A 12267-nucleotide genomic window follows, 5' to 3' on the forward strand; every position below is an offset into this window, starting at 1 on the left:
CGCTCTGCTTTTTGCTTGCTTTGGAAGCAAGGGTCAAGATAAGTAGGTTGTGACTTGGAAGTACATACATAGGTAGGACTGGTTTAAGCAGGAGAACATCATGAATGGATTCCAAAACCTAGGCAAGTGAAAGCATTTTCTGGCCCTAAACTATTTAGGGCTATAAAGGGCAAAACCAGCACCTTGAATTCAGTCTTGAAAGAAATTGGAGTCCTTGTTCCCTGATCTGCTTGTGTGTAATTTGTTTTGAATACAATAATTGTTTATATGCAGAAATGTGGATAGTCCTCCCACAGCCCATTTTCTGTTCCATGGCTGAAATCTTTTTTCAGAACTCATTGAAAAAAGGGGAAGTGATGACCATGACGGTGTCGACATCATGTAGCTAATCAGATCTGGTTCTGTGAAGACATACTGGATTGCCTCACTCCACATGGGTTATGGAATTGAAAGGCAATGCAACCCTAACACCAAGGCAAGAGACAAATATTTCCTGTCTTGCCATTCTGTGCTGGTATTTAGTTTACTGTCGATCAGGTGCAAGTTGGATATGGATGGAGAGTTACGTTCATCTGAAAGCGTGTCATACTGAAAATAACGCAACATGGAGAGAGAAAACTCGTTTTTGTGTCCATTTTTTCATATGGATTTCACCCATGTCCAGGTGTGGACCATTATCAGCGCTGGCTGAAGACTTCTCTGGGCCGACCCTGATGATGATGGGTGACCTAAAAACTGTCAGGAATCACCGCAAATTGAGGTTAGGAGGCCGGTTCACCTATCTAGCAGCGGAGCAGCAAAGTGGGCTTACACTAGGCAGATACCAAGGCCTCCTCTGATGTAGACTGCACAGCCTTATTTAGGAAACTGGGTATGGTGGCCAAGGAGGACAGTCAAAACCTCCATTTTCTGCAGAACAATGGGTGATGGGAGAAGGAAGAGGTGGGTGTTATGTATCCCTCCCCTTCCTGTTTAAGGCTGACAGGACTGTCTTGAGGACCGGCTAGGAAGAGAGGAAAGGAACTTAGTGTAGTAGAGGTCCTCCCCTCTCCAGCTTCAGGGGACCAGAGGAGCAGTTGTCAGGGCAACTGCATCATCAAGTGAATGCAGGAAGCCTGATCTGAGTACACTTGCCCCCTGGCCAAAGGAAGTAACTCTATTTTCAGTTGCAGTGCCAGTCAAAAGGCTGACCTTGCCTTGTTTGTAACATAAACAAGCTTACCCTGAGTTTGGTTCAAGACATTCCCCAGTAACACACAGACCATGAAACAAAACAACTCAAAACAAATTAAAAAAAACGTTATTGAAGATTTTTTTAAAAACGTTTTTTTAAAAAAAACATCATATGCTTTAGTGGCAGTCATAATGCACAGCAATAACAAAACTAAGCTGGCTGACTACTTATGTAATTCTTGCAGCATCAATGGTGGTTCATACACATATGAAAAACTGCATTGCTTACAAAGTGTCTTAACAAAGGAGGACTTCAGCTTGGCCAGGGCCACAGAGCATTAGGATCCTATTCTTCTTTTTTCCTCCTTAGTAACTGTTCCTTATTATTCAACTCAGGCTTCAGTATAATGATGTATAACTTAGGGGAGAAGATGCAACCCAGCAATCCAGCACTGGAAGACAAGATGGAGAAAATCTCGACAGCCACCATGTATTTTCCCTTGGTGCTTAAGTAGGTTGGAACAAAGGAGAGCCAAACACTGCAGAAGACCAACATACTGAAAGTGATGAACTTGGCTTCATTAAAACTGTCCGGTAATTTCCGAGCCAGGAAAGCCACAGTGAAGCTGACAAGGGCCAAGAAGCCCAGAAACCCCAGTGCACAGTAAAACATAGCGACTGACCCTGCATTGCATTGTAGCACAATTTCTTCAGTTATTGAGTGCATATCAAAATCAGGGAATGGAGGAGAGGTTGCGAGCCATACGGTACAAACAATTGCTTCAATAAGGAAGCAGGAAAGAACAATGCCAGTTGTCAGTTGTTTCCTCACCCAGTTCCTAATATTTGACCCCGGTCGGGTGGCCATGAAAGCTAGGACCACAGTGGTGGTTTTGGCCAACACACAAGACACAGCTAGAGAGAATATCATGCTAAAGGCTGTTTGTTGAAGGAGGCACATGATTTTCTCAGGTTGGCCAATAAATAGTAAAGTAGAAAGGAAGGATAATAGGAGGGAGGTGAGAAGGGTATAGGTTAAGTGTCAGTTGTTGGCTTTGACAATGGGAGTCTCCTGGTATTTCACGAAAATCCCAAGGACCCAAACACTGAGGAGTGATAAAGAAAGGGCAGAAGTAGCCAGACTGGCTCCCAATGTTTCTTCATAAGATAAGAAGCTTATAACTTTGGGAATGCATAAGTTGTGGTCAATGTTAGGATAATGATCTTCTGGACAGGGAAAACAGTCATTCATATCTGAAAAAGACAATGTGGTTTATACACGTGACTAACAGAAACAATTCCAGTAATCTGCCCTCAATATTTAACCCTGAAAGACAATTCCCTGTTTGCAAATTAAGAAAAAAAATTGTCTTCCAGTACAGGCAGGCCTCAGATTCAGCAGGAGCTCACAGGAGCACAGCTCCTGAACCTTTCTGAGGGTTCCCCCTCTTCCTCCCCACCTACCTTGTCCATTGAATAGTAGGGGCAGCTGCATAATAAACCCTGGATTAGGAGAGTGGGCAGCCAATCAGCCATCAGGGGCTTTGCCACACCCCCAGCAGCTCGCATTAACCCCTGGAGAAGCCCGTGGCTCCTTTCTCCACTTCTTATGTGATTTTGGGTGGCAGGTGTCTTGCTGTCCTTTTGACTGTGGGGTGGGGTGGCCCAGGAGAACCCCAGGTGAGTGAGACCTGCTTGGGCTGGCTGGATCTCTAATCAGCCCAAGCAGGCCTCGCTCACCCAGGGCTCTCCTTTCTTGCATCAGGTTGCTTTTGGCTGGGGGAGCTGGCATATATTAATGAGTTATGCTAATGAGTTCCACCACCTATTTTTCCACAAAACAACCCCTAAGTACAGGTATACATGCAATTTCATACTCAGATTTGGACTTGTAAGTGGAAATACATTCCAGCCTCTCCCTTTATGTTATCTGGATTTATTGTAGGATGTACACTGTTGCAGTCAAATTTGGTGCTAAGTTCGGTTCTATAAGCAAGTTGATTTTACCAGACTATTACCTGGATCCTATAAACAAATGTTGTGTACACTAGATCAGGGGTATCAAACTGATTTGTTATGAGGGCTGGATCTGACATAAATGAGACCTTGTTGGGCTGAGCCATGTTGGGCCGGGCCACGTGTGTACCTATTTAAGATTAGGTAGCAGAGATATAAACTTTTTAAAGGACACAGATAAACACAATTAAAGATTTATTTTTTTTAAAAAAAAGTAGCAAAACTTCAAACATGCTTAAAACATTAGCACTTGTTGGTCTTAAAGGTGCTTTCTTTGTATTTCTCCTGTGGGATCCAAGGAACTGGACATAGGAAGCTCTGGCTTTCTCTTTCCCTCCCTAGAGGACCAGGAGGGAGAGGAGCCTCAACCAATGGAGAAAATAAACATTTTGCTCTGTAGATCCTGTGCAATTGAGCAATTGAGCAAGGCTTGCAAAGCAAGCTGAGATGCAGAAGGAAGCAAGAGAGAGGGAGAAGGAAGCAGACAAGAGCCAGTTGCTAGGGGGCCTGATAGGAGCTCTCCGGGGGCCTGGTTTGGACCCTGGGCCACATGTTTGACACCGCTGCACTAGATAGACTTTGCAATGGAGCATGCCTCCTTTCATCCAGCAATTCCATTTCTACAAGAGCTCATTGCAAACCATTCGTCTTACATAAACATAAATGTTAGTGGAAGAAGGATGTTATGTGGCAGAGACAATTTAGTGGGCATGGAGCTGATTGTGTCCTTTTGGGAGGGTGGTGGTGGTGTTACAAAGTCTCATATAGCTCCGGTAGTGACTTCAGGTCACTCAGAGCAATCAAGTAGGTACAGTTCTGCTCAAGAGGTTCCTGGTCTCATAAATCCCTGGGGGCAGGGACTGTGCCTGGTTTCTAGGGAAGGACCGCAATGTCCCCCTGCAATACATTTGGAGGGGCCTGCACCATGAAGGAACATTCTTTGTCTGATGTGTGATCAGCAGAACTGGGGTGAGTCATGACACAGTCATAGGATCAGGGCTTTTTTTTAACAGGAACACACAGGAACGAAGTTCCGGCTGGCTTGGCATCAGAGGGTGTGGCCTAATATGCAAATAGGTTCCTGCTGGACTTTTACTACAAATAAAGCCCTGCATAGGATCCAAGTAGAGTTGCAATTTTCAGGTTTGGATAGGACTGGGAAGGGCGAAGATTGCAGATGGGGACACGGTATAATGTCATATAGTCCTTCCTACAAAGCAGCCAGGGGAACTGACCTACAGTATGTACTCTAGTCATCAATTGAAATTCATTGAGATCTCCAGGGCACACTTGGAGGCTGGTGACTCTAGTCCCAAGTAAAAATACTGGACTACTAGAAAACACCATCAACACTGTAAAAAGTGCTTTTTGAAACATTCGGATTGTTAGCATCTCTGAACCCTGGTGTGCACATGTTTAATCACAGGTCACTTCCTACCTTCATCATTAGAAATCTTCCCTTCTGGACACCGAAGGCATTCATAGCAGCAAAATGGCTTTTCTTCCTTCTTTATCCTATTATAACCTGAATGGCAAACACTATTGCACATAGATAGAGGTAGTGCCTGCCCCTAAGGGAAAGAGCATAATATTATTATTCAGATAATGCAGTTTGAGAGCTTGTATATTGCAGATCAAACTGTTTTGGAGTTACTGCTAGAACAACATACCAGCATCACCTTACTGGAGTCTTGTGATCACAGCATATAGCTTTAGGGAACATATGCCCACCATATTGGAGTCTTGTGATCTAGTGCAGCATCTTCTCTGAAATATTGCTTGACATAATTTTATGCCTTTTAATATCAGTTCTTGTTTTCCACCATTTTGTATGTTGCAATGTTTTTATTTTTGTGCTTGTGACCTTTGCATTGGGTACTAGTTAAACACTACAAATACCTAGGTTTGTATTTACAAGCCACTGCAACATGGACCCAACGACGCAGAGCAATAATTGACAATTCTAAAGCAAATGTAAATGCACTTCTGCGTTTCTTTTTCTCTGAAAGAGGGAATCAATACATTCCAGCTGTTTTGAAAGTGTTCAATCTAATATAGGCCCTCAAATACTATATGGTGCCCCCATCTGGATTGACTCAATAAATAAGGCAGTTGAGCAGGTACAATCTGGCTTCTTACGGAAGAGCTTGGGTGTCCCATTTGGTGTCCCATATGTGGCTTTATGCCTAGAATGTGGCCACTTTTATGCTCACAAGGGCATGGCTCATGACATTCAAATATTGGCTGCATTTGCATTATAACTTTTATAACTGCATTTGCATTATGGACCGGCTTAAATACTGCATCCAGTTGCACAAGATGGAGGAAGCGGATGATCAGAAGGCACTCCTCCTGAGGCGAGACTCTCCATCTGATGAAGCACCTCATTGTACCTACCTGGGTCATAACTGGAAGGTTTTGCGTAGTACTATGATAAACTAACCTATTTTATAATGATTTAATTCATAACTTTTTATGATTGGAACTGGAATTTGAAATATGTTTTTTTATACATGTGTATGTTTTATTTCTGCATTTTCTTTTACCCTACTCTTTTTTATACTAAGAGTTTTATAATGCCAATAAAGGAAATTGCTATGTCATATATAGTGAAATGTTAGTAACCAGTGTTGAATTATGTGTCAAAACCCTGTATGGAATCCATCTTCTTTAGAGGCCTTTTTTGTGTTATCCCCATTGTCAGGTACAAGATGTATGACCACTAGAAGCAGAGCCTGACTCCAGATCCGCAGTATTTTCTGGGCCTTTGTGTAACCTCCCTTGTAATTTTTAACTAGAATGCCATGCCTTGTCAGTTTGTTCTTTGCTCTTTCGCTGCTGATGTTGAAATGGGACAAAAGTCCATTTGTGGTTACCTTTTTATGTTCCAATATTTTTTTAGATCTCCACCAATGCCACAATCAAATATGTCTGCTAGGTGTTGATTCTTCTGTACAGTTTACAGTTTATTTATTTGTGTTAAGCCATAGGCTATTACAAACAAAAATATCAAAGAGGTTCATGGTGATAAAATGTACAGGTGGGATACAATATAAGTAAAATATCATATAACCATGAAAAAAATTGTGAAAAATTCATCAGTAAATAAACAAATACTAAAGACCGCAAATGAAACAAACAAGGCAAAATACACCACAAAATAAGAGCAAAAATTACAGTCACAAAGTAACTACAAAATCAGTAGTTAATTGGCGCCTGTGCACACAGCTTTGGCCCATAATTTCTTTGCTGCAAGGCTCTTCTGTAGGGCTTCTTCTTTTTAAGCAGGACCTCCTTTGCATATTAGGCCACCCATCCCTGACGTAGCCAATCCTCCAGGAGCTTAAAGTAGACCCTGTATGAAGAGCCCTGTTAGTTCTTGGAGGGTCAGCTACAGCAGAGGTGTGTAGCCTAATATGCAAAGGAGGTCCTGCTACAAAAAAAAAAAAGCCCTGTTCTTATGTGACTTTTAAAGTTATTCTAATAAGCCATCCTGTGTGTGAAAAAATTGGGGTATTGGCATTTTAATGAATACGTACAAAATAAAATGATATACCTTCAAAATTAAACTAGGGATTAGAAAATGCATTTCAGGTGAGCTTCACCTTAAAAAAAAACAGGAACAGAACATTGAACATTGAACTTTTCAAATGCTGGGGAAATGACTAGAGATGTCCTGAAATTGGTATAGCCCATACCTGATTAAATCCACTTGGCCACACAATAGCATCCTGGCGAATGGTGAGGACTTTATCAGGAGGAGCCTTTGGGTCTATCCTTCCAACTTTGACCCTAAGAAAGGACTGATTCGAGAAGGTGACCCAGTTGATAATATCAAATCCAGCTACCAGTTCCCCATTTGGGTTGAAGGAAATCTCTTCCCCGGCAGTGTTGTTAAATGATATGCTTCTCAGAAAATGGTGGAGCTTAAGAGAAACAAGGAAATAAAATTAAAAGAACACAAAGGTGCAGGCTGGGGAGGGATACTGAGGCAATGCAGCAGAAGGAACACAAATAGACCATGAAATTGTGAGAACATAGCTACAGCTTTGATTGGATACAGTTGAAGAAGCACTGGTGCCACATGGGCACAGATCTGGCATCAAGGGATCCACCTGCCATCTGATAAACATAATCCTCCAGTACACATGCTGGAGGATGACACCATGGAATGGCAAAACCCCAAGATCCATGTAAGCTGCTGCATGGTCCCCTTGACACCTGATGGTGAAGCCACCTGGTAGCCCCTAAACTGGGCCTTCCACTAAGTGGCTCCACCCCCAAGACCCCTCAAGGGAATCCGCAAACTGGCAGAGGTGAGCATGCATGCAGAGCGCCTCCCCCAAAGATCCATCCCAATGCCCAAACTGCCTGAGCTGTGACAAAAAATGTAATGACAAAATGACAAGACAATGTATATTGACCCATAACAACCAAACGAAAGAAAGGAGGATGGCGGAAAATCAACCAGGCAATCAAAGAGTGAGCTGGCTGAGGAGCAGCTTTAAATTGTTGAGGGGTTTGCTCTACCGCATGGCTCAAAAGCCAGCCTCAGCTGACAAAGCCAGTTGGTCCAGTCTGCAGCTGATCCCAACCCTTCAATCCTTGCGGGCAGCATGGAGCTGCTGGATGTCATCCATGCCTTACCCTCCCTCTGTCTGAAAATGGCTCTGCAGGGGTTAGTCCATGCTGCTCTTCACATTGCAGAGAGAGAGAGAGAGATGATGATGATGACAGACAGACAGACAGACAGAGAGAGAGAGAGAGAGAGAGATGATAGATAGATAGATAGATAGATAGATAGATAGATGATAGATAGATAGATAGATAGATAGATAGATAGATAGATAGATAGATAGATAGATAGATAGATAGATAGATAGATAGATAGATAGATAGAGAGTGGCTGTTTGACAACGGGTATTTCATTCTCTTATGGGTTCACGTAGCCAGCTCAAGGTTGACTCAGCCTTCCATCCTTCCGAGGGTGGTAAAATGAGTACCCAGCTTGATAGGGAGAAAGTGTAGATTGCTGGGGAAGGCAATGGCAAACCACCCCATAAAAAGTCTGCTGTGAAAATGTTGTGATGCAACATCACCCCAGAATCAGAAATGACTGGTGCTTACACAGGGGACTACCCTTACCTTTACCCTTATTTCACTCTCTTTAGCTACTTTCATATGTTTTGTCTCATGTTTGCTGTTAACCCAACCAATTCAAAAAATCTATGACAATGTCACTCAGGGAAAATGAACCTAATTGTCCCTCATCCTATCTTGTATTTTTATCACCACACATACACACACGCACAAATACCTCAAAAAAAGGATGTAATTTGCTTTTTTATAAGTGTTCTTGAAAACAGCCTGCTATCATATCAGCTCTATAAGTTATTATTAAAAATTCAGGGCCCTTGATAAAACCAGACCAGATAGATGTAAACTGATGCGTAAACTCGCAGTGATCTTGATTTAAATTTCAAGCAGATAAAGAATATCTAGGCAACAGATTTCTCCTCAGGACACACTGTCTAGGACACAATATCCAGGGTTGTAACCAAAGTTGACTGAATTATCCTGCAGTACCTGCCAAGGTAGTTGATTTAGCTTCCTGGTCCCTCCATCCACTACTCTTTGTCTGAATTTGGGTGATAACATGGCATGGACAGCATGTGCCACAGCATAGACAGCATTGTAAACACAGTAGCTGTGGCCAGTCATGATTGTTTCAAAGACGGACCCAGGAAGAGACTCCAGCTTCTCCTCTCCAGTACAGATCTTCATATCTTCCTTGGAGTCATGGAAACAACACTTAAATGCATCCTTCCAGAAGTCCTTGATAAAGCCATCTTCTTTTTCCACTTGAGGGTTTCTCCTCTGAAGAAATTCCTGGAATCCTAGCAGCTTTTCTGAGTGAATGGCAAACGATAAAGCACCATGGATGAAATCTAAATCCCAATCTCTTTGAAAGAATAGTGATGTGAATTCCATGTGTGCTGTCATAATCCAGATTTTTTCCTTCACTGGTCTATTCTCATCTTTTGACAAACGTAGCAGCATTCTCAAAATCATCATGCTTTGAATTTCACCATGGACGATGAGCACATTGGCGGTGCTTCTCATGGCTTTATCATATAACTGTGATCCCTTCTCGATCATTTCAGCAAAATTGTTTGAAAAAGCCATTTGGGGAAATCTTTCGATGAAGTCAAAGCAGATACCTTTCTGGGAAAAAACAGGAAGTGTGCTGTGTAAAAATTCCTCAGCGGTGTGGCTATGCAGATAAATCACCCCAATCCACGTCCAGTTGAAATGCAGCAGTAACTTGATAATCCCCATATAATGATGGTTCCTATTTGGGAACATCCATTGAGAGAAAACAGACTGACTATTGTTATTAAATGATGAAGGAGAACCATAGGTGAGCTAGAAGGAAGTCAAGAAATAAGAGAGAGATCTATTTCCAAAGTAAAAATAGTGTGGACGAAGCGGTCTTTAGTTCTTTTATTTCACCTGAGAGATCCTGTCCATTTTCATACAACTGGCTGGATATTAATATGACTGGATATTAGGAAAAACTTTCTTTAAGGTAAGAATTGTTCAACAGTGAAATCAGCTACTAAGGGAGCTGGAGAGCTCCCCCTCTCTGGCAGTATTTAAACTGCAGCTGGACAAACACTTCTCATGAATTCTCTAGGTTGATCCTGCATGGAACAAGGGGTTGGATAAGGTGGTCTGTATGGCCCCTTCCAAATCTGTGATTCTATGGGTGCACATAAGAAAGCATAATACTGTCATGGGTGTTTTTGTTTGTTTTGTTTTACTTTGATGGGGTCTGTAACTCAGTGGTAGACCATGTGCTTTGCATTAACATTTCACTGTGTAAGACCAATTATTTCAATTTGCTTAGACAGGAGTAACTCTCAATGTTTCATGCTCCCACCTTACCTGGGGAAGTTTGTAGTTGCTTAAGATGGTGGCCATATGGAGATCAGTGTCAGAAGGTGGTCCCCCAATAACTGCCATTGGGGTGTTCTGGATGTCACACTTGTAGTTAGGGATTAATTTGTTGGGTGTAGAGAGAAGGTCTATTGCAGCAAGGTAGGTATACCTTATTTTGAAATAATCGCTATTGATGTGAAATCCCAGGCTGATGTTGGGTAAAATAGATGGATTTCCATTGATCTCCTTGGCAGCGAAAGCCAAGGACAGGATGTGTTGGTAGTTCTGAGTTATTAACCTGCAGCAGAATTACATGCTGCATCAGCTACAGAGTATAATATTCTGCTCATACAGGTCTAGAAACTTAAACAGATTCCTTCTCATCTGCAATTCCTTTCACTGCTTCTCAAAACAGTCCTGAAGATTCTTTTCAGAGAGGGCAGAAAGAGCTGCAGCAAAAAGGGGGGAGCACAAAAGATTTGTTGGGGGAGCAAAGCTGTATTTGCAGTAATTTCCACAAAGGGAATCAAGAGGAGGCCTTTAAAAAAAAAAATAGAAGGAACAGGATTGTAGTTCATTCCAGAGTTTATTGTACATTTATCCTGTTCTTATTATACTGTCTCCTACTTTTTGAAATCCAGATTTCTGCATTATTTGATATAATGTCTGTTAAATTTCTCTGTATTGTTTTTCTTAGTCTGTGATCTTAGTTCTATTGCAAAGTTTATGGGATGTCTTCTGCTGTCTGATGACAGTATTTGCATCACTGGAGTAATTTAGCACTTGGAAAGGAAAGGAAAGGAAAGGAAAGGAAAGGAAAGGAAAGGAAAGGAAAGGAAAGGAAAGGAAAGGAAAGGAAAGGAAAGGAAAGGAAAGGAAAGGAAAGGAAAGGGAAGGGAAGGGAAGGGAAGGGAAGGGAAAGGGAAAGGAAGGGAAGGTCCCCTGTGCAAGCACCAGTCATTTCCGACTCTGGGGTGACGTTGCTTTCACAATGGCCGTTTTCCCACTCACGTTTTACTGGCGCCACGACCATCCTGACGCCGGCGAATCTGCCTGGATTTCGCAACAGAAGCGCCGGCGCTCCCAGAAGCGCCGGCGCTTTCCGTCGCTAAGCCAGCGCAAACGTTTTCCTGCATCTTTGCGATTTCCGTTTGCGCTGGCTTAGCGACGGAAGTAGCCGGCGCTTCTGGGAGCGCCGGAGCTTCTGATGCGAAATCCAGGCAGATTCGCCGGCGTCAGGATGGTCGTGGCGCCAGTAAAACGTGAGTGGGAAAACGGCCAATGTTTTCACAGCAGACCAAGAATATTTTGGAGTTAGAGCTTTCAAGCATCAAAACTCCCTTCATCAGGTATCTAGTATCTGACAAAAGGAAGTTCTGACACTTGGAAAGCTTATAACCCCAGAACATTGTCAGTCTCTAAGGTGCTATTGGAATCAAAGCAAGCTCTTCTACAGCAGACCAATATGGCCACCCTCCTGAACTATTTATATCACTTGATTCACCTTGGAGGCTAAGCAAGAAGTGTGATGTATAAATAAAGTAAATCAGGGCTTTTTTGTACCAGGAACTCCTTTGCATTCTGACAGGGCCTACTGGAAGCTCCTGGAGAACTGGCTACATCAGGATGGTGTGGCTTAATATACAAAGGAGTTCCTGCTACAAAAAGAGCCCTGAAATAAATAAATCAACATCATCATAGACAACCTAAATGAGGGGGGGGGGGGGTTGAAGGACAGTCACTTGTCATCAAAGCAAAGACAAAGCAAAGAGAAAAGCCATCCCCTAAGACTAGCCTGATTGACTTTCATGTCTCCTTACATGAGTTCCTCAACTTCTTCCTGATGAGGATAGCTTGTAAATGTTATCGCTTCAGAAGTGATGTAGATCTGAGAGATGATGCCACCAATGATGACGTCTCCTAAATGATAATACTTGTGAAGAATGGAAAGAGAATCACTGGGCATGCAATTATAAAGAGGAACCTTGCCTAAAGCCTGAGGCATCAACATCAGTAACAGTCTCACAAATACCAGCATCATGCATGGAAACCTTCTTTCTGGGCACAGGTTCAGCTGTGCCTTCTTTGCCATGCAAGCGTCTTCTGGAGTCACACAGCCTCTCTCAAACTCTAGGC

The 12267-nt window shown here is 42.6% G+C and overlaps 1 pseudogene; it reads right to left on the bottom strand.

Moving 5' to 3' along the window:
• Positions 1–1519: 1519 nt before the first annotated feature.
• On the bottom strand, positions 1520–12064 carry LOC132583166 (vomeronasal type-2 receptor 26-like; annotated as a pseudogene).
• Between the last annotated feature and the right edge of the window lie 203 nt (positions 12065–12267).

Source organism: Heteronotia binoei, chromosome 15 (assembly GCF_032191835.1).
Source record: "Heteronotia binoei isolate CCM8104 ecotype False Entrance Well chromosome 15, APGP_CSIRO_Hbin_v1, whole genome shotgun sequence".
NCBI classification, from domain to species: Eukaryota; Metazoa; Chordata; class Lepidosauria; order Squamata; family Gekkonidae; genus Heteronotia; species Heteronotia binoei.